At 41.6% G+C, this 22,841-nt stretch overlaps 1 long non-coding RNA gene across 1 annotated transcript; it reads left to right on the top strand.

Moving 5' to 3' along the window:
• Positions 1-15,696: 15,696 nt before the first annotated feature.
• LOC145804086 (uncharacterized) lies at positions 15,697-18,042 on the top strand. Its single transcript, XR_014345685.1, has 2 exons — positions 15,697-15,887; positions 17,726-18,042. It is a non-coding gene; the product is annotated as an uncharacterized LOC145804086 (long non-coding RNA).
• The last annotated feature ends 4,799 nt before the right edge of the window (positions 18,043-22,841 follow it).

Genomic DNA, 22,841 nt, shown 5'->3' with positions numbered 1-22,841 from the left:
TTGGCTCCAATATGTTGAGTTCACTCATATTTTATATATATATATATATATATATATATATAAGCTTATCACAAATAGGAATAGCCAAACACACCCTCACAAATCGTATAAAATCAAATTTCAATTAAACTTCCCAGATGACTCTAAAAATTATGTTGATCATAAATATGTACTCCGTTCTGGTTTCTAAAGCCTCTAAGGCCTTCAATTTGCAGTACAAAGTTAACCACCCAAACATACCTTAACGAATCTGACGAAATAAATTTCCAATTAACTTTTCCAAATAGCTCTAAAAATTCTCATTAACATATCTAACTACTCAATCCCGATTTCTGAACCCATAAAGATCGTCAATTCCAGTTTTAAAGTCGTAACTCAACAGATAATTCTTCAATTCGAACAGTTATAATTAAATTGAAGCACATTAACCCATAGGTAAATAAAGATAATTCCTTATACGCATTTTGGGGTCTTTACAGTACCAGTTAACTTCTGAGCAATGCTATCAAAGCACGTTTTTGGAATTAGAGAGTATAGATGAAACTCGAATTCTTGCATTAAATAATATTCTGTTCCAAAAGAAAAAGGCAGCCAAAAGCTACAATAAGAAGGTTAAGCACATTAGTTTTGATGAAAGTGATTTGGTATGGAAGACAATACTTCCAATAGGAATTAAAAGTCATAAGTTTGGCAAATGGCCATCTAATTGGAAAAGTCCATATCAAATTCATAGAGTCTTGTCTGGGGGAGCATACTATTTGAGAAATCTGAATGGATATGAGCATCCTAAAACAATTAACGGCAAGTACTTGAAACCTTATTATCCAACTGTGTGGGAAATACAAAGAGTGTAGAAAATGCTAAACAAGAAGCATAAAAACGCTTGAACAATAAATAAGGATTTCATTTCATATAGAATTGAATACATGTAGCCATAAATCGGCCCAAAAATCAGTACAATGTTTCAGTTGTTCCCTTACAATTGATTCTCTACTCCTAAGGAATGAGAACAACTGAATGGTTGTAGCCATGTCCTGGCTTTGATTAGCCAGCCCTTGATTGGTGATTTGCAGATTTGTAGTAGTTCGATCCAAGGCTAGATTAACTGCTGATAACTCTTCTTCTAATTAAGCCTTTTTCTCCAAGAGCTGGGTTCGAAATTGAGAAGCAGAGAAATGTTGTCCTTTCAATTTAGACACCTTAGCATGTATATGAGAAATAAATTCCTTGTCTTTTGATAGCTTCTCCTCTATAGCTTTGGCAATATGGCAAATGTTGACATAAAAATCTATAGTAGCTGTTGCCTAAGACAAGTGACTTGAAATAGCCATGTTGGATTGCTCAATGACCTTACAGCACTGGAGGAAACCGTTCTTGATGATAGGTCTTTGTAAGGCTACGAATGGGATCCTTGAGAATGATATCAGCAATTCCAAATAGGTGCCCAAGTCCAGTGAAGGTAAATAAGCCCTACTAATGGTTGAAGAGCTCTCAAAAATTTCCAAGAAAGAGTCAACCAGAACCAAGGGCTCAACTTCATTACTGGTTGATGGAATGGTAGAAAGTCTGTTAAAAAGGCTAGCCAACCTAGCTTCAAAAATGTTCATCTCTTCCACTGACATTGGAAGTGCAGAAAGGTCTTGTGGAAGCCGAATAAATAGCAGAATCAGAAGCGTACGCTCTAGAAGATAGACATTACTTGGCTCTAACCTACACGATCAGGAGGCCGAATACAATAAATAGGCCGAATGACTATTGAACTATGAGGCCGAATAAATAAGCGGATAGTGAGCGAAAAGTGGACTAGGCCCCGAGGCCCAGGAAACAAGTATAAATAAAGGAACAACAGTCGAAGAAATGTATATGAGAACTAGTATGCTTAACTTAAAATACAAGTAATCCAGAGAGAGTAGAGACTGACTTGTCCGTCGGAGTGCTAATTCTGGCACCTCCGACCGGAGTATTCATTTCTTTTCAGGTGTCTATTTGAGGATCACGAGTGTCTCCCAAGATCATAAGAGTATTTTCAAACCACATCCCCACAATTGGCGCCGTCTGTGGGAATACTCAAATACATCCATGGCGGGTGTAACGGAAGACCCTCCGATAGTCACTGATGAAACCACTCAAAGAAGCGACCTCACTCCAGCAAACATGCTTGGACCGGAGACTATCCCCGCAAGATGCGCTATAAACTTCGCCTCACCTTCGACTTCAGAGCATGAGGCAATACAAGCAATCATGGAACAAGCTAAGCAAAACGAACAGAGACTGGAGAACATGATCGCTAAGAACGAACGTGTCCGTCAAGATTTGGCCTTGGAAGTGGCAAAGTCCAAACAAGCTATCCGCCCAGAGGCGGGACGGCCTCTGAGGGCAGGTGGTCGACGACCTCGAGCCCGACAACAAAACACTGATAGCAACTCCGACTCATTGTCCCCGGAGCCCAAGAAGAAGGAACGACACGAAACCACCAGTTCCTCCGAAGAAAGTCCACATGTAAGGCAAAAGCAACGAAGAAACAATTCAGACGAAGAAGACCAGCACGATCCGTTTGTACGAAGGATTGCAAGGTCAGTGCTACCCAAGAAATTCAAAACACTGTCATTCACCTTGTATGATGGTAAATCAGACCCCACCGATCACATCCACCATTACAAGTAAGCCATGACGCTGCATGCAGACGACGAGGCTCTCATGTGCAGAATATTTCCGAGCAGTTTGGGGCCACTAGCTGTCAGGTGGTATTATAAACTGGAGCCGGCTTCGATCAAGAGCTTCCATCAATTAAAGATATCCTTCAGGGCCAAATTCATCACTAACGAGGTCCAGCCAAAACAAGCCGACTCTCTCTGGGCAATGCAGATCCAGCCAGGAGAAACACTAATAGCGTATTCGGCGTGCTATTGGGAGTGCTTTAATCTTGTCGACGACGCCCGCAATGACTCCATGGCCATCACTGCCTTCAAAATGGGTTTGCATCTTGACAGCGCTCTCCACAGTTCCTTGACTAGAAGACCCCCCAAAACAGTCTGGTCGTTGATGAAGAAAGTTGAGGAATACTGCAAAGTGGAGGATGACGCCTTGCGAGTTAAAGTCAGAAATCTGGCCAACAAGCCGGCCCCTTCTGAAATTGCTCAGCCAATAAATTATGTACCACCTTAGAGCCCCGAGTCACGGCATCGGGCTAAACGAGACAAAAGGCGAGATTCCCGCCGATCAAGCGACCAATGCTCCCACCGAGCAAATGAACAACTGCAAGTTGATAGCAAGCGCACAAGGCGCGCCGACAAGAAATATACGGAGTGGGCAGAGCCGACCAGTGCGGTTATGTCCAAAGTCCAACACCTTCCATTCTTCAAATGGTAGTCTAAAATGGTGGGACCTCCCGACATGAGAAGACGGGATAGACGGTGTGAGTAACATAAGGACCATGGCCATGATACTGAGAGTTGTTATGCATTGAAGGATCACTTGAAGGAATTAGTACAAGATGGTCAGCTATAACAATACGTTCGAAAAGGCAACTCAACCAAAGCACTAGCCTTAAGACAAGATTCCCCTCCACTCGGCGTGATCTATATGATATATAGCCTGCCAATGTCATCCGCGGTGCATACAATTCAGTCTAATCCCGACCCTCAAAGTCAACTCATTCCGGGTAAACGGCCCCATGAAGCTGCGAGCATTGCTTTTGATGATTCAGATTTGGCCGGAGTGACACTTCCCCACATCGATCCCTTGGTAATTAAGTTACACGTAAACCGATTCACAGTAGAGTGCGTACTCATTGATCCGGGAAGCACATTGGAGGTTATGTACTACAAGACATTCACCAAACTCGGCTTCTCCGAATCGGATCTCTCTCCGATCCCTTATCCACTATTCGGTTTTAACGTCAATCCAGAGTACCCGTTGGGGAAAATCACACTACCAGTTTGAGTGGGATCCCGAACAGTGGACGTGGAATTCTTGGTCGTCAAGCTACCATCGCCGTACAATCTCATTATGGGGCGATCTTGGTTGCATATTATGCAGGTCGTGCTAAACACTTATCATCAGCTGCTACACTTCCCGACCAAACGCGACATTGAGCAAATCCATGGCTCTCAAAAATCGGCACAAGCATGTTATCTCCTTGCTCAAAAGACACCAAAGGAGTTACAAGTGAACTCTATTGAGGTAACAGATCGGGAAAGCCTCGACAATGTTGGGCGGCTCCCAAATGAAATGGCCACGAAAGACCTAGATCGAGTTGAAATCAACGGCAACCCAGATAGGTTCTTCATGGTCGGCGCCTCTCTCAATCAAGCTGATAGACAGCAGCTTCCTTCCTGCTTGGCAACCTTGATGTATTTCCGTGGACTCCATATGAGATGCCGAGTGTAGATCCGTCTATTTTGCAACACCGTTTAAATATTGACCCTACATGCAAGCCGATCACTCAGAAAAGCCAACGATCAGCCGCAGAGCACACTGCCATAGTTGTTGAAGAGGTTGACCGGTTACTTGACGCCGGGGCAATCAGGGAAGTGACTTACCCTACATGTCTCTCTAATACTGTGGTTGTGAAGAAGAAAAATGGGACCTGGCGAGTCTGCGTTGATTTCACGGACCTAAACAAAGCCTACCCCAAAGATTGTTTTCGTTTCCCCAAGATAGACCAACTGGTAGATACTACAACACGTCATCAGCGTATGAGCTTCCTCAATGCCTACAGAGGCTACCATCAAATTGCCATGCATCCGGAGGACCAAGACAAAACTGCATTCCTCACCCCAAGAGGAACTTATTGCTATTAGGTTATGCCTTTTGGGCTGAAGAATGCAGGGGCAACTTACCAGAGATTAGTCACTACCATGTTCAAGGAGCAACTCGGCCACACTATGGAAGTGTACATTGACGACATGGTGGTCAAATCCAAGGAAGAGCAGAATCATATAGCCGATCTGGAGGAGACATTCGGCATTCTACGCAAATATGAAATGAAGTTGAACGCTTCCAAATGTGCGTTTGGGATCGGCTCTGGCAAATTCTTGGATTACATTGTCAACCATCAAGGAATCGAAGCCAATCCAAGGCAAATCACAGCAATCCTGGAACTCGACTCCCCTTGATCGATTAAGGAGGTTCAGAAGTTAATGAGGATGGCCGCCGCACTTAACAGGTTCATCAGTCATTCCACGGACCGCTGCCGACAATTGTTTCATACACTACAGCAGGACAAGGCTTTTGAATGGTCCGCCAAGTGCGAAACCGTTTTCAACAGCCTCAAAACCTACCTTTGATCAGTTCCACTCTTGATAACACCTTCGGCAGGTGATCCACTCATTTTGTATCTAGCAGTTTCCGACCGAGCCGTCAGCGCCGTACTAATAAAGGAAGAGCTGGGGGAGCAGCGGCCAGTGTATTATGTGAGCAAGGCAATGGTTGACGTCGAAACATGCTACCTTCCATTGGAAAAACTCATTCTGGCCCTTGTCATGGCAACAAGAAAACTGATGCACTACTTCTAGGGGCATAGCATTGGGGTGCTAACAGATTACCCCCTCCAATCAGTACTACGAAGTGTAGAAGCATCAGGACATGTTTCAAAGTGGGCTCTTGAACTCAGCCAGTACGATATTCAGTTTCTTCCTAGAACCTCAATCAAGGGACAGGTGCTTGCCGACTTTGTGGCCGAATTCACTGGTGGTCTTGCCGACATCAAGTCTGATGAAATTCGACCTAAGCCAAATTGGAGAATTTATGTTGGGGACATTTGGCAGTTGTACTGTGATGGATCATCCAATCAATGGGGCAGTAGAGCCGGAGTAGTAATCATGGTTCCCGACGACGCAATAATTAAGCAGACCATCAAACTCGGCTTCGAAGCATCAAATAACGAGGCCGAATACGAAGCCCTTCTGGCTAGTTTGAGGAATGCACACCTTCTGGGTGCTCGGCGTTTGCTGGTATTTTGTGATTCAAAATTGGTGATCAATCAGCTAAAGGGGGAGTACGCAGCCAAAAATGATTGTATGACGGCTTACATGAAATCAGCTAGCGCCTTGCTGGCCAAATTTGACCATCATGAATTGAATCAGATAACACGTGACCAGAACACACATACAGATGCCCTAGCTTGCCTAGCGTCTGCCATTAACTCAGAGATTAAACGGACCATTGAAGTAAGCTTCATCCCGGAGCCGAGCATTGGCCCTTTGGAGGAAATCCAGGTCAATGTCATAGAGTCAGGACCGAGTTGGATGGACCCCATCGCTGCATTCCTGTCTTCCGAACAGCTCCCAACGGACAAAAAAGAAGCGCACAAGCTGCGAAACAAAGCCCTGTGATACTACTTGGATTCGCAAGGAAAACTTTATAAAAAATCCCTTTCTAGTCCATACCTGGAATGTATACACCTGAACAAAGTCGAAGAGCTTCTGACTGAAATACATGAAGGCAGTTGTGGTGCCCATTCGAGCGGGCGCTCTTTGGCCCATCGAGCTATAACACAAGGGTTTTACTGGCCGACAATAAGAGCTGATGCCGAATGCTATGTGAAAAAATGTGAACAGTGCCAGAAGTTCTCCCCGTTAACCCATCTGCCTGTTGAAGAGTTAAGCTCCATTACTAGTCCCTGGTCGTTCGCCCAATGGGGACTTGGTATCGTAGGACCATTGCCGAGGGCCCTAGGGAACAAGCGATACTTGATCATCACAACAGATTACTTCACAAAATGGGTCGAAGCGAAGGCATTAACGCATATTCGAGATGCTAATGTTAAACGCTTCGTATGGAGAAATATTATAACATGATTCGGCATTCCAAGAGCTCTTATTTTAGACAACGGCACCCAATTTGATTGTGGTGTCTACCGAGGGTTGTGCAGCAAGTATGGTATCCGGCTTTACTTTTCTACGCCGGCTTACCCATAAAGCAATGGTCAAGCCGAAGCCTCTAACAAATCTATCTTGGACGGCATCAAGAAGAGGCTGGAGAAAGCTAAAGGCAAATGGGTCGAAGAATTGCCGAGTGTATTATGGGCTCATCGAACTACGCCGAGGCGATCCACTAGAGAAACGCCGTTTGCTCTATGCTTTGGAACCCAAGCGATCATACCCCTGGAGATCGGCCACCCAACCCTGAAATCGCAAGTTTTTGATATGGGCTAAAACGACATGATGCTGGCTTTGGATTTGATTTTGATCGAAGAACGAAGAGACCGTGCCTTTACGTCCATGGCGTGGTACCAACAGCAGCTTGCCAAGTCATATAATCAACGTGTTCAGCTGCGCCGCTACACACCAGGAGAGTTGGTCCTGAAAAAGGTACTTCCAGCTGCCAAGAAACCGGCGGATGGAAAATTGGGTCTAAATTGGGACGGCCCCTATCAGATTGATTCGATCGCAGGAGTAGGGGCATATTGGCTCAAAGACATGTCCGGAAGGAGTCTGCCACGGCCTTGGAATTCAACGCACTTGTGCAAATTCTATCATTAAACCCGACCTATGGGGAATGATATTAGTTCTGAATGGCTCACCATGTATGCATTTCACTTTTGTAATGCAAAGATTCCTATTTACTCATTGTACAATCCAGTTCAAAAGATTTCTGATAAAAGCCTCCGGATTCGGAGCGCCCTTCGTGGATATCATGATTGGCCAAACAAAGTCTTCAGATTCGGAGCCCCATTGGCAGATGATGCCTTTGGGCCGAAGATGCCTCCGGATTCGGAGCGCCTTTCGTGGATATCACGATTGGCCAAACAAAGTCTCCGGATTCGGAGCCCTATCGGCGTATGACGCCTTTGGCCGAAAAAGCCTCTGGATTCAGAGCGCCTTTCGTGGATATTACGATTGGCCAAAGTCTCTGGATTCGGAGCCCCATCGACGCGTGATGCCTTTGGGCCAAAAAATCCTCCGGATTTGGAGCGCCCTTCGTGGATATCACGATTGGCCAGTCTCCAGATTCGGAGCCCTATCGGCGCGTGACGCCTTTAGGCCGAAAAAGCCTCCAGATTCGGAGCGCCCTTTGTAGATATCACGATTGGCCAGTCTCCGGATTCGGAACCCCATCGGCGCGTGACATCGTTGGGCTGAAAAAGCCTCCAGATTCAGAGCGCCCTTCGTAGATATCACGATTGGCCAGTTTTCGGATTCGGAGCCCCATCGGCGCCTGACGCCTTTGGGCCGAATAAAGACTCCGGATTCAGAGCCCCCATCGGCGCATGATGACTTTGGGCCGAAAAAGCCTCCGGATTCGGAGTGCTCTTCGTGTATCACGATTGGCAATGTTTCTCCAAATTGGGAGCCAGGGCCGTGCGTAACACGTGTATGCCGAATAGATGTTTTATGAAGAATGTTATGTTATGTCGAGCCGGTAAAAATCATTTACACATTAAACCATGTAAAATACATTTATTCAAACATTTATACAATGAGACATGCAAACACGTGTGTGCCAAAAGCGGCTCCCCAACGGGATCTGCATTTGAATATTACAATCAATATTACAATGAACATAATCTGCATTTGAATATTACAATGAATATTTTTATCCGGCGGCTCCCCATCGTCACTCTTCTCCACTTCAAAAGCGGAAAAGGGAAATCATTATGTGGGTACAACAGCAACGTAGAATTTACACTTGCTGCCTTTAGAGCCTCAGCTTCCTGAAGTGCCTTGATCTAGCCATGCCTAAACCCACGATTTTCACATAGGCAAACTTCTTCGGCGAGTTTCTCCTTAGTCTTCTGAATTCCAACCTTTCGGCCATCATGAAAGCCTTTTTCATAAGCCGCGGCCCTCGCAGTCTTAATCGCGAACATGCTAGCCGTGTTCCGATCGGCAATAGCATCACTAATTAGCCTTTGAGTCACCCTCTCTTTCATAACCGGGTTGGGATGACTGGCTGATTGAGATTCGACAGACTTGATTTTCCTTAGCTCACGCTCGGCCTTCTCTGCGCAAGCTTCTAACTTCCGAATACGTTCATCTCTCTGCTCTATATTGCGCTGAGTGGCGCGGAGACGCATGTCGATTTCATAAACGGTGTACAGCCCCCTCACCGCCCCGTGAACGCCTTCACGAAACACTTCAAAGTCCTGCCAACCTACCATCGACTGCTGGACTTCGGGTGGAAAAATCTGTCGAGCGAAATCGACTGCCACATTTGGATCTTGAACGATCGAATCCGCCTGTGTCATTGGTCTATTCCCCACGAAGACCGCAAAACTCAATGGGTGAGAAGTCTCGTTGGATTCCCTTCTAGAATGGGGTTGAGGAGATCTTCCTTGTGGCTGCTTCTCCCTCCTAGGCGACCTACTTCGACGACCAAGAGATTGGTGTCTCTCCCGCTCCCTCGAAGTCCTACTTCCCATGCGCGAAGGTTCACCACTTCGACTCATATCTCCTCTCAGCTCAGCTAGCGTCCTCGCTTCTCCTCTGCTGTTGAAGAAAAGTCTATTCGACATTCGCACTTGTTTAACCTTCTTCAAGAAGCTGGACTCAGTTGCTGACTGAGTATATAAATAAGACCTTCGTTCACAAAGTACACACCTATTTATTCCTTATGAGGGTAGCAACTCCGAGGCAATCTCATTAATATCGAAACCTCAACAGCCCGGCGCCGATTGAGTCACATGCCCCAATCACCCCATCAACCTCTATTATTCGGCATTCTATGCTCATAAACTAGTTGAGGTAAGGGCAGATTCATCAATCTATTCGGCTTGAGTGCCCCAGCCGTTCCACGAATCGATTCATCAGTACAATATTCATAAGTTCATTTTATTCGGCGTTTTATGCTCATTTCGTACTAGTTCACAAACCTCTGTTATTCGGCGCTCTATGTTCATGAACCAACTGGGGCAAGGGCAGATTCATCAATCTAGTCGGCTTGAGTGCCCCAGCGGTTCCACGAATCGATTCAACTGTACAATATGCATAAGTTCGTTTTATTCGGCGTTCTTGTTCATGAACCAGCTAAAGGCAGATTCGTCAAGCTGCCTTATGAGCTGACCTATCGGCACCTCATGAATTCATTTTATTTATGATTAAATCAAATTCATTAATTTAATCGGCTATTAAGTTTGCCGTCTCACGTAGTTGTGACATTTTGTTGCAACTGCTGATTCTTTTAATTATGTACTCATACAACAAACAATACAAGCAATAACCTAAGAGCATAGAAAATTTTCATTCATAAATTGGACGCTAACAGCGGACATTTTACACATGAAAATCTTAAAAAGATGAAAATCAACTAACAAAGAACATACATTGAAATATAAAATACCTAATAAAACTAAAATGTCTCCCAAATCAAGCCTCAGGATCAGACTTAAGCGGCTTAACATCCACTTGCTCGTATGGAATTGGCATGGCCAATGTAACTCCAGTGGCAGCAAGGGCTTTGAGCCACCCGTGTTTGAATCTCCGATTCTCGAATTTGGGAACTTCTTCTACGTAGTTTTCAAGGACGACGCCCTTCCAGCCTCGAACGCCGCAGAAGCCTCAGAGTCGGCTTTTTCCTTGGCCTTTTTCAATTCTTCTAACTCAGCCTCCACCTTGGTAAGCGCTTCCTTGGCTAACTTGAGCGATTCCTCGCTCGCACTTTCCCTCTGCTCGGCGACCAATCTCTACTCTTCAGCATTTTTCGCTCTTTCCATCTAGGCCTCTGCCCTTGCACTCTCCATCGTCACCCTCGCCGCTTTGAAGTTGGCCCTACTCCTTTCGCCCTCCATCTCTGATCTTAAACGACCGATTTCTTTGACAGCGTCGTGCTAGAGCCGCCCTATCTCAGCTATCCTTTCGACTGTTTGTAAAACAAAAAATTAAAACCAAAACAAATATACACAGAAACGCAAAAGATAAGATCAAGCTATATACCAGAAGAGCTGTTTGAGCGGCCAATGCAATTGCCAACACGTCCGGCTCCGAGCGGAAAGCTGCCTTGTCGGCCGGCAGCGAGACTGACGAAACCAGGCTCAATGCCACGGCTGGATCTTTCACAGCCGATGTGTCCGAGGAGATCAGCACGCCTTTTATCTTCGGCTGAACCACAAAAGGAACAACCAGGTCCGACTCCTCTAAGCGTGGCCGTTTTTCGATTGGATTTTCTTCGAAAACGGCCTCGAAATCGGCGGGTCGCTTCTCTCTCCCCTTATCGGCCTCTAGAGTCAAACGCCCAACTGACCGTTCCGTCTCGATAGAAACAATTTGAGCCGTTTTAACCACGAAAACCAACTTGAATGATTCAAGGAGGGCAGGTTTGGAACAAATGGCCTCGGCTTTCTGACGGGCGGCCAAACGCTCAGCGTTCTTTTTTCGTGCCAGTTGAGAAAGAGATTCCTTCGTCATACTCTCGAAATGGGGGCTGGGAAGATCTGTCAAACCAGTAAAAATATCTCCGAAGGAAAACTCCGCCCGACCCGAAGTGGACGATGAGTTAGGCTGGTTAAGATCGGCTGCCTCAAACGCTGAGTTTAGAGCCTCGTCAACTTTTTCGGCCTCCACAGCAAACTCTCTCGTTAGTTCGGCAGTTACCTCGACCACCGGCTCTACGTCTTGCTCCGAATCAGAAGCTTGGAAACCAATTTGTTTAAGGATCTTGAAGCTGGAGAAGATAAGAGTCGTAAGGTGTTGTTCGCTAGATGGGATCGGAATGTCGTCCGCGACTGAGAACGTAGTATAAGTAGGCTCGTACTGCAGGAGTATATGCGCGACTCTCCCTTGCTTCTGTACGTTTGGATGGCCAAAATACTTGAGTGCAGTCTTAATTTCTGCAAGGACTGCGTCGTCAGCCGAGGTCAGAATCTTCTTCAATTTATTGCCTGCATAAACAAATGATTAAACTTGGAGAAAAAGCCGAATAAAAGAAAGATCAATAAACACAAGGAGTCACACGGCAACCTGGTTCACCTCTCCGTTTGGGAATGGGCTCTAGGTGATCTTCGCCTTCGTCGAATTCCTAGTAACCTCGGACATTGACCATTACATCGTCAACACGTTTGCCAGAGCTGGCAAGCATGGTTACAAAGTGATGGTCAGTGTCCTTAGCCCTGAGAAAGTAGTGCCCGAGCCGACCGGAGGATTTGGCTAAAGCATAGTAGTGCCGAATCGCCGGAATGCCAAGGTCGATCCTAAGGCGCCGGTTCAACTCTACAATTTCCCATTATGATTCGAAAAAAATTCACATTGGGTTTGAAAGGAATCAGACCCCAATGGCGGAGGACGGCCCTAAGAAATAGGTGAAGGAGAAAACGAACTCCGCCCTCCGCAATGGACATGAGAGGAAAGACGATTGTATTTTGGTCATCCCTCTCCATATCAAGAGTATTGTCCGCCACTAGAGATAGATGGACATCATCAGGAATAGAAAAATATTGTCGGAACCTAGAAATACGACCCTCGGAAAGGAGGTCTTTCAAATGCTTAGCCATTCTAGTAAGGACTCAAGGGTATTCTAAATCAAAAATGAACACGGAAAATAGGATTACAAAGAGAAGAGAAGAAAACTTACGAAAGGCAAAGAGGACAAGAAGAGACGGGAAGAAGTTGCAGAAGACGTGAGACAGAAGAGAGATACCGGCTGGCAATCCAGGAGGCTCAAATATTAAAAAAAAGCATGCATTCGAAGAGACTGGAGTTTCAAATCATAATAAATGCAAAAGATGCACGAATGAGGTAGGAACGCATAATGATGACCGAAAGGCGTGTGCGTTCGGACATTCACATTGGGATAGGTGAAGCTGCCTAACTTATGTTTCTCTTGACTTTTCAAATTCGAAACCAAACACACCAATTAACTACCGTCAATGGGGAGTTTGGGGGGCAATTGTAGGAGCCGAATAAATAGCAGAATCAGAAGTGTACGCTCTAGAAGATAGACATTACTCGGCTCTAACCTGCACGATCAAGAGGCCGAATACAATAAATAGGCCGAATGACTATTGAACTATGGGGCCGAATAAATAAGTGGATAGTGAGCGAAAAGTGGACCAGGCCCCGAGGCCCGGGAAACAAGTATAAATAAAGGAACAACAGTCGAAGAAAGGTATGTGAGAACTAGTATGCTTAACTTAAAATACAAGTAATCCAGAGAGAGTAGAGACTGACTTGTCCGTCGGAGTGCTAATTCCGACACCCCCGACTGGAGTGTTCATTTCTTTTCAGGTGTCTATTTCAGGATCACGAGCGCCTCCCAAGATTAGAGGAGTATTTCCAAACCACATCCCCACAGGTCTCTAGTGGAAGGAAGAGATGGCTACATAAGGATAAGAGAGGATGATGAAGTGTCCCTAGCAGTGTCTATAGTCCTGGCCACCAGTAAATCAAGGGAAAAAGGACTGGAGCTGGGTAGTGATGGTGGACAAAGAATTGGTGAGCTACCAGTATCTTCTCTGACAGTATCAACTATCACTAAAAATAAAGTGATAATTGGGATCTCTTCAGGTGGGAAAGGAGCAACCAGGATTGTAGGGAGAGTAAATTGAGCTGAGGTAAAGGTTAGATGAGGAAGATATGGAGTTAAGCCAAAGGATAAAGATATAATGCTTTGCCTCAAAAAATGTATGAAAAGTGTAGAACCAGGAAGTGAAAGTATTGTCTGGATGGGCTCTACACTTAAAGGCACTTTAGTGTCAATTTTCTTCCTCCTTTTCGAGGGTGTTTCTAATAGTCTTTCAACTTTAGATAAGACTGAAGAAATCCTTATCGAATGAGGAGGTAGAATAGTTTTTGCTGCAAAATAAGAAATATGAAGCAATGTTAAGTTTCATTACTGAAAACTTGAGAAGGGAAATTACTAGAGACATAAAACGAAATTACTAGTTTCAGAAGTAGTAGCAATGGTTGGAAAACTGTGAAGGGCATAATGTTCACAGTTTGTTGCCTCCTTGCAACTTCTCTTTGGAGTGCATCAGCAGCAGCAGTAGCTTCATCTCTTAGTACTTGCTGCTGTCTCATTTTTTCAAACCTCTGAAATACAATGATTTCTTTGGAGTGCTCCTCTTCCACTGCTTTGGCAGCTGCTTCATGAGTAGAGTCCCCAATAAGATCAGAGGGAGAAACTGTCATTTTCTTCTTTCTTTTCAATGATATCTCTTTCTCTTTTTCTGTTTCTTCGTCTTCCAAGTGAGGTTTAGGTGTCTCCTCCTTAGAATCAAGCAAAAGTTTTCTTTTCCTTTGTTGTTGTTACTTGCCTTTGAGGACATTCAAAGCCTGAACTCTCTGAGGAGATTCTGCTTGTGAAGCTCTTGCATTAAAAAAAGAAGAAGCCATAAAGTAGATGAACAAGACATTATAAACATCATAGAGAAAATAGAAGGGAAAAAATAAAAATGCGTCTCTCTTCGAAGCAGCCCTGGTGACTCTAGGAGAAGGAGGAGAGGCAGCAAGAGTAGTCTCTGTGACAGTAGGAGCAAGAGCTGGGATAGCAGGGGCAGTAGAGACTGTAATAGTGGTCCCAGTCTTTTTGGGTTTGGCTTGAGTGGGCACATCTAGTCCCACTAGTAGATCTTTGGGAGGTATTGCCAGGAGCACCTCCATATTGGTCCACCAATTTTGAAATCTTTTCAAAATTGTGCCATGTGGGGTAACGGGGGTGAATTGAAACTCGCTCAACTCTTGAAGCAATTTGAATATTGCTTTTTCAAATTTGTTTTTGGGTACCTTCAAGTCTTTGACTACGAGATTGGTATTGGAGAGGCTACAGAGAGAGACAGGGATTCCTTGAGTAAGCCCAAATTGTCGGGCAAATTAGGAAGGACAATAAACTTCAGATATACATTTGTAAGCTCGAAGATTCAAAGTACCAATGAAGAGTTTCCTTGGCAACAAGATAGAGGCCCACATATCTGTAACGGCTCCACCACGTATAATGATTAGAACTTAATTAATTAAGGAGATTTGAAATTTAATTGCCATTTATTATAATTTAATTTGGGATTCACGAAAATTATGGAGTTTGATTTGTATATGATTCTATTAAAGATTCATTTTGAAATTAGAAATTAAGGGTCCAAGTGGCTTAAGGAAGTGAAGTTAAGGAGTTGAATCAATTTAATCTTAATTAAAGACCCATTTGGGAGTTTAATTAAATATTCGATTCAGTTTAATAAAATTGAGATTCGATTAATTAGATCCTAATTGGAGTTAATCAAGTCAATTAAATTATAAAGATTGAGAATTGTGATTATTACGAATTAAATTTATTTATGGGGTGTCCAATTTGAATATGTAACTTAATTGACGGAAATTTGGAGTCTGGTCATAAATTGAAGGCCTTAATGATTTAAGGAACCAGTATTGAAGATGAAAATAAGTTTAATTTAATATTTGGAGCCTTTTAGAAGGCTGACTAAAAATCTGATTCAGAATGACAAAATTAAATAAAATTAATTGGGCCTTAACGGAAGTCAAATTAAACTAATTAAATTATGTGGGATTTGTGATTAGTTATGATTAATTAATTACGTATTAACCAAGATTTATTAAGACTAAGTGTTGCTTAATTAAAATTTATCCTAAGCATAAATTGCCTTAAGGAACAAACTAGAATTGTGGGTGTGGGTGCACTCAGAAATTTTAGGTGGGTGTATTGAGAAATCTGGTTGTGATTTGTGTGTGCGTGTGCGTGTGCGTGTAATATGAAGGCAACACATGATATATACATAAATATATTAATATATGAGTTCTTGTATTGAAAAGAGATTGAGAACAAAAAAAGGTATGGCTTTATTTTTTTTCTGTGCAAACCCGTGAGAGAGAGAGAGAGAGAGAGCCGAGAAAGGGAAGGAAGCAATTTCAACTCAAGAAGAAAGCAAAATAAGGGAAGAAAAGCTAGGAGGAACAAGGGAATTAGAAGGGAATCAACTAAACTCTTTGAGATTAAAGTTTAAGGTATGAAATCAAACTTAATTTTTGTAGAATCTCTACATTACACTTGAAATTAAGAAGAGTTTAAGATCAATTCCATGGAATTTGTAAGGACATGGGTTTGAACAAGGAAATAAAGCTAAGATTCATAGTTATGGAAATAAACATGGAAATTGATTATTTTGGTTTGATGTTGAATATCTCACTTGAATTTGGGCCTTATTTCTACATGCATGTTGGAATTTTAATGTTTTAGACTTAAATTCATGTGTGAAAAACTTATAAGTTTAAATTTGGAATAGATATAAAGAAAATTAAGCTAGGCTCATGTTTATGGAAAATTAGACATTGATTTGGTTTTGATCTCTAACCCATGCATGTAATATAATGAAAGAGTTTTATTCAAAATTTAAATATGTTATGGAACATCTATGATTATAAATTAAGTTTTGGGTGTGTTATGAAGAAAATTAATTAAATCTAAATTTGACTAAATCAAGAATTAAATTATGATTTGATTTTGAATATAGAGAAATTAGTTAGTTTTAATCTTAATTTCATACATGCAAATACTTTCCTAAGAGTCATATAACTCAATTTCATGTAAATTAAAAGGGATTAGTAAAAGGGTGAAGAAATTGAATTAGATTCAAAATTATTGGAATTAATTTGGAAATAACCATTTTGGGTTTGAATTTATTTGTCTTGCATGAAATTGAGTTTCAATTGCACATGCATCATGAATTTGCAAGTGTTTTGGAAGTTTAATTCATGTTTTAAAAATTTGTGGGTTTGATATGGAGAAAATGAGTTAAGACTAAATTTGGGCAATTAGAGCATGATTTTAAATGAATGATTCTTAATTGAGAGTGTTTACTGAATTATATAATGGTTCTCCACATTTTTGTACCAAAGATACAAGTTTTGAGGCCTTGAATATCAAATTTGAACTTCAATTACAATTCTTGAAATTTCAGAATTTATGCTGTTCGCTCGAGCGAGGAAAGTCTCGCTCAAGCGTGAAAATCGAACTCCCAGAAATGTTTCAAAATTTTACAGTCCGCTCGAGCGAGGACCCTATTTTTAGTAATTTTTTACTAACTCTTTTAAATGCACAATTGCATGCTTATGACATTTTAAGTATTCTTAAGCATTAATTGGACTCACATAATCATGGAATAAACTAGAAACACGCAAAGAGAGTTGAATTAAAATGAAATGAATATTGAACGGTGCTTCTATTGTGTTTTTGTTATGTGATTTACATCGGTGGGCATCTGAGGCCTTATATCGATTTAACCTACTGTAAGTAACAATGTTGTAAAGCTATGTTCAATTATTACTATTATTTTCTGAATGATTAACTGTACTGCTTCCTGAAATGATATTGTTTACTGAATGAATGTTTGTCCTATTTTATGAACTGTACTCGTGGCATCTATAACAACTTACTGTTACTGTTACTGTTACTATTACTGTTACTGTACTGTTACCGTTACTGTTACTGCTACTGCTACTGTACTGTTACTGTTACTGCCACTGTACTGTTACTGTTACTGCTACTGTTACAGAAATCTCTGTTAGTTCCAATGTTTGGAACCAATACTGTTTACTGTTTCGATGGCCATCATCTGACTGTTCGGTCTATTAAGACCTACTGTACTGTTCTGCTATTGGATGTACCACATATGACTGCTATGGTTTCTAAATGACTGGCATGACGTGAAATATGAGACACTGATTGAATAACTGATCTACTGATGCAATTGACTGTTTTAATTACTGAAAGGACATTCATTCTTAACCCCTTTACACATCTGTTATTCACTGGATTTTAGCTCACTGTTTATATTTATATGTAGGTGTTCAGGCACCGGACCGGAGCTAGAAGCGTCGAGTTAAGCTCATGTTTTGTTCAGCCAACTGTTGTGCCTCACTTTGAGGTTCCGAGTCTTCTCGAGCCAAGGCTGTTTTGGGGGTGTTTTAGATTCACCCTTTTTGACTCTGTTATGTATCAACTGATTAAGACTTGACTGAATAGTTATGGTAAAGGGACTAGGTCCCTAACTCGTATGCTATGTGTATATGTATATGGTTGGATGTGGTTATGTCTACAAAAGTCTTTTTCCATTCAGATTTTCACAGCTCATTGGACATCTTTTATTTACTGTTTGGCTTCCACCAGCCCCTTACTCTGTACTATTGTCATTATTGTTAAGCAGGCCTTTGGGAATCACGGATTACTGGCCGGTTACGATGCTAAACCCATAGGGGCGGGTTTGGGTCGTGACAGAGTAGTATCAGAGCACGAGTTAATATCTCACACACGTGTCCATTGAGCATTAGGATGTCTACAACTGATTTAAGTTTCATGCATATAATAAGTAAGTAAGAAGTTATGCATGCAAGAATACGTGTATATACGTTTGTGTAATGTGTTTAAATATTGAAATTAAGAATTAAGAGCTATTGTGGATTTTTGATAATTATAAGGAAACTGGAATGTATTGAATCAGTTTAGCAGTGAGGTTGAAAGCTAAGAATCATGGTGAAATTTCTGAAATTTCTACTGTTATAAGGAAATCAGAATATTTGACTAGTACTTTGGTGAGAATAAGTATGTTGATTTTTGGAAACATAGTATTATGCAGAATTAGAATCTTTGACGAAAGTCATGGAAGCTATATGAGTTGTATGTCAAATTGGACTATGAGAATATTTGGGAAATTGATGAATTTAATGATCAACGTAGTATGTGGAACTATAGTAATTGAGGACGAGAAAAGTTATTTGATTTGTAAAATGGTACATTTGGATGAGGACCTATTATGTGAAATGCTAAACTGTAGAGTCTCATGCCTTTGCTGAATGACCTTGAAAGTCCGATTGGAATCACGTTTGGCCAACGTAGCTTCGAATTGGAAATTCTTGGTAAATTCCATGGGAATGAATAGGTTACTCTACCAGTGTCCTTATATGTCTATATGTGTATGCCTACTTGTATATGATATATGCTTTGTGTTATAATCTAAGTCAGTTAAATTAACCCAAGTGTTATCAACCATCTTCTTGTGTTTAACCCTTCTCTTCTGTCATTAGGGAAAGATGGTGAAAAGTGTGAAGGAAGTGGAGGTTGAATCCTTATCAAAGTGTCTAGACAAAGTAGAAGAAGTGTTAGAGAATATGATGAAAGCTATGCAAACATGTCATGAGAAAATACAAGATCAAAAGAAAAAGCTAAGTGTGAAGTCAATGAAGGGATCAAAGAATATATTTGAGAGTGTTGTGATAGGAGAGACGAGCAATCCTAACCAAGGTCGTAAAAGAAGTTAACTTGCCCCAACATGTTCAATATGTCTCAAACGTCATGAGCAACTATGTTATCGACTCACGGGGGCATGCTTCAGATGTGGAGAAATAGGGCATCAAGTGAAAGATTGTCCGAAACCTAAGGGATGTTCCAAGTCACTCAATCAGATTATAAGTGAGTGGTATTTTTATAAAGCTATGTTATAATGTTTTGGTAAAAGCTTTGCTTTGTTTCATTTTGGAAAAGTATTTGTTCAAGTGTGAATGATTATCTACTAGTTTTGTATCAAGTATTATGTTTGTTGGATGACATTCCTGGAAGGTCCTTTCGTGCTAGGGGACGTTAAGCCTATGTAACACCTTTGTTTGAGATATCTCTTTGCCATCGACGGTCATGTATGGATGGTACCATCGACGGTCTTGTACGGGTGGGTTACGTTTTGCCATCGACGGTCATGTACGGATGGTACCACCGACAGTCTTGTACGGGTGGGTTACGTTTTGCCATCGACGGTCATGTACGGATGGTACCACTGACGGTCATGTACGGATGGTACCACTGACGGTCTTGTATGGGTGGGCTATGTTTTGCCATCGACGGTCACGTATGGATGGTGCCACCGACGGTCTTGTACGGGTGGGTTACATTTTGCCACCGACGGTTTTCTGGGTGGGTTGTCTAACCGATTCCAGGTCGGCCACCGACGGTCATGAACGGGTGTGCTTCGATTCTGGGGCGGTTATTCCTTTGTGTTGTCATGAATGTCATCCTTCGTATTATGCAGATGTTAGTAAATATCCTAAGAAGCTTTGAAAAACTTCGATTGATGAACTCAATTCATCTCATATTTGTTACAAGCTATGTTATGTATTGTTTGATAAAGATGGAACCCATTTGTTGGACCATTTAGAACTTATAGCGACCCCGGTCTTTTCCCATTTGATTATTGTATCCGGACTGTTCCGTAGATTCTGTCATTGTATAATTGTTGTTGTTGTTGTTCCTTATTTTCTTATTTGGAATTATAGGATGTGTTGGGCAGGTTTGTTCAGGTTGGTTGGGTTTAGAAACCAAGTGTTGCTGTCCAGAATTTTGGTTATTCGCTCGAGCGAGGAGTTTGTCGCTCGAGCGAGATGTCGTTTTTGTTCTTCGCTCGAGCTGGGGTTTGGTCGCTCGAGCAAGAGTTGGCGTCCTGTATGGACCTGTAGCTTTGCATTCTTGGCTCGAGCGAGCTTTTCTTCGCTCGAGCGAGTTAGTTTGTTCTTCGCTCGAGCAATAGTTCCTTCGCTCGAGCGTGAGTCTGGTTTCAGGCCTGAGGGTTTGAGTTCTTCGCTCGATCGAGCTTTCTTTCGCTCGAGCGAGATTTTGGGTTGTTGGCTCGAGCAAGGCTTCCTTGGCTCGAGCGTAGTTTCTCTGTGTCTGGTCGCTCGAGCGACCAAGTCTTCGCTCGAGCGAGCCTGTCCAGTTTATATACACAGCAGCGGGATTTGATCAGTCTTTTTCATCTTCTTTGGATTCCAAACCCTAGGTCCGACTTCTCCTTCTCCCTACTCACCTTCTCTCTTAGATTTGATCCACTTAGGGAGTGTTTCTACCCTAGATCCTTCATTAAAAAGATAGAGTGGGTCGAGGGCTTCCATTTAATCTGAACATTTGCCAATTTGGAGCACTTTGGTATTTGGGTACTCATCTCGGTCTTCACCATTTGGGTTGTTTTCTGTAAGGTAGGGATTTCCTACTCCATTTTATAGGTTATGTTCTAAGTTTTGGTATTTTAATATGTTGGGAATACTTTGGTAAATTTTGGGAAAAACCCTAATTGAATTATTGAATTAATTTGTATAAGTAATTCATGGAATTGGGAAAAGATGGTTAAATTCATGGAATTGGGGAATTCATTGATTAAATGGCATAATTGGATAATTTGAATCATTTGTCTATTGAATTGTGGACATAGTTATTTTCAGTTTAGAAATAACTGTTTTGGGCTATCGGTGGAGGATAGTCGTGATTGTTGTAGACATTGCATGTGGATTAGGAATAACTGGAACTAATCACATTGGTTAAGTCATTAATTTTGACTATGGCATTGATACAGAAAATACATGTATTGGTTGAGCATTGCATTTGCATACATTGTTTTGTGTGTGGGAGGAGATAGGGGATGTACTCCACGGTTTAGGGGAAGATAGGGGATGGACCTCTAAACCGGATTTTGTTTGGGAGGAGATAGGGGATGGACTCCATTAGCATCACTTTTATGTGTGCTTATTTATATAGAAGTGTTTTATTGATACAGCACTAAAATGTGTATCAATCTGGAAGTATGAAGTGTTTGATTTGAGCTTGAGTCTCATTTGTTTGTTGATATTGGAAGGATGTGAATATGATATATGTGATTCACTGTTGTAAGTTTGGCCAGGTTCTGAGCCATGTTGATAAAATTGGAAAGTAAAACGTATCTTAGACAATAGTGTCATGAGACTGTAAAATGAAGTAATTGATTATCTTGGTTAACCATCTGTTGAATGCTATTGCTTTATTCATTGCTTATATGTGGTTTAGTATATTTCTACTGGGCTGTGGCTCACCCTTTATGGGAACATCATTTTCAGGTTCAGGTGATAAACTACCTCCAAGGAATTAGCTTGGGAGGGTTTGGCTTCTGGATTGAAGAAGACTACTTTTAGTTAACTGTCTTAAATTATTAGTACATGTAAACATTCAAGCCTAGGGCTTTTCTTGTATTGAGTTAGAACTCATATCTTTGTATCCAAGTGTTGGCTTGGAAAGATGTAAGCCTGTAGGGCATTTTATTCGATGATACATGTAATGCTTTATTTTGTAATACTCTGATGAATGAATTAATAGATTGTCTTCTTTAAATAATGAATGTCAATGATATATAATGGGTTAATTTTGAGGGCGTTACAGAACTCAACCTGAGGTTGCTAAAAATTATTAGAGCATCGCTAAGATTTGGGCTAAATAAAGGACTAGACGAGTTAAGCTAATGGAAATTTTCCTACTTAGTACCCGAATAAGTATAACTCAATTTACTGAAATCATATCGTCATCGAGCCTTCTGATAACATTGAAAAAAAATATGATATTCATGTAACTTCGATATAGTAATATTCATACATGAATGATTAATAAAGTTAGGAACCATTACTTGGATATTTAAGACTTGATCTGATATTGTCAAAAATTAGAAGAATGTAAGCAAGACTTGATCAATTGATGAATATGGAAAAATGATTGGGACTTCTGCTTAGTTTAACAAAGTTGTATGCTTTTGGGAACTTGTTTGAATAGAAGGAAAATTTGTACTCCACGTTAGGAGACTAAAACCTGTGAGAATTAGAAAGGAAAGACCCAATTTATTAAAATTCTATCATTATTGAACCTTCTAATAATGTTGAAAGAAACATTTATAAATTTACTTAAGCTACAAAGACAAAATATAGACCAATATATATATGGAGACTTCGTATCCGAATAATGGCTGGAAAGGAGAAATATTATGATAGTATGGGTGCATAATTGAATTGGGATATTGAATCCTAACTTAGAAAGCCTAACTCATTGTAGTGGAAAAAACATGAATGTTGGGTGCCCGCTATCCCGCCGTATCAAGCCGACAAAAGATAGGACGTATTGAGAAA

The sequence above is a fragment of the Camellia sinensis genome, chromosome 12, assembly GCF_055761805.1.
Source record: "Camellia sinensis isolate YWXY chromosome 12, ASM5576180v1, whole genome shotgun sequence".
NCBI classification, from domain to species: Eukaryota; Viridiplantae; Streptophyta; class Magnoliopsida; order Ericales; family Theaceae; genus Camellia; species Camellia sinensis.
This window is presented reverse-complemented; position numbering and strand designations above follow the sequence as displayed.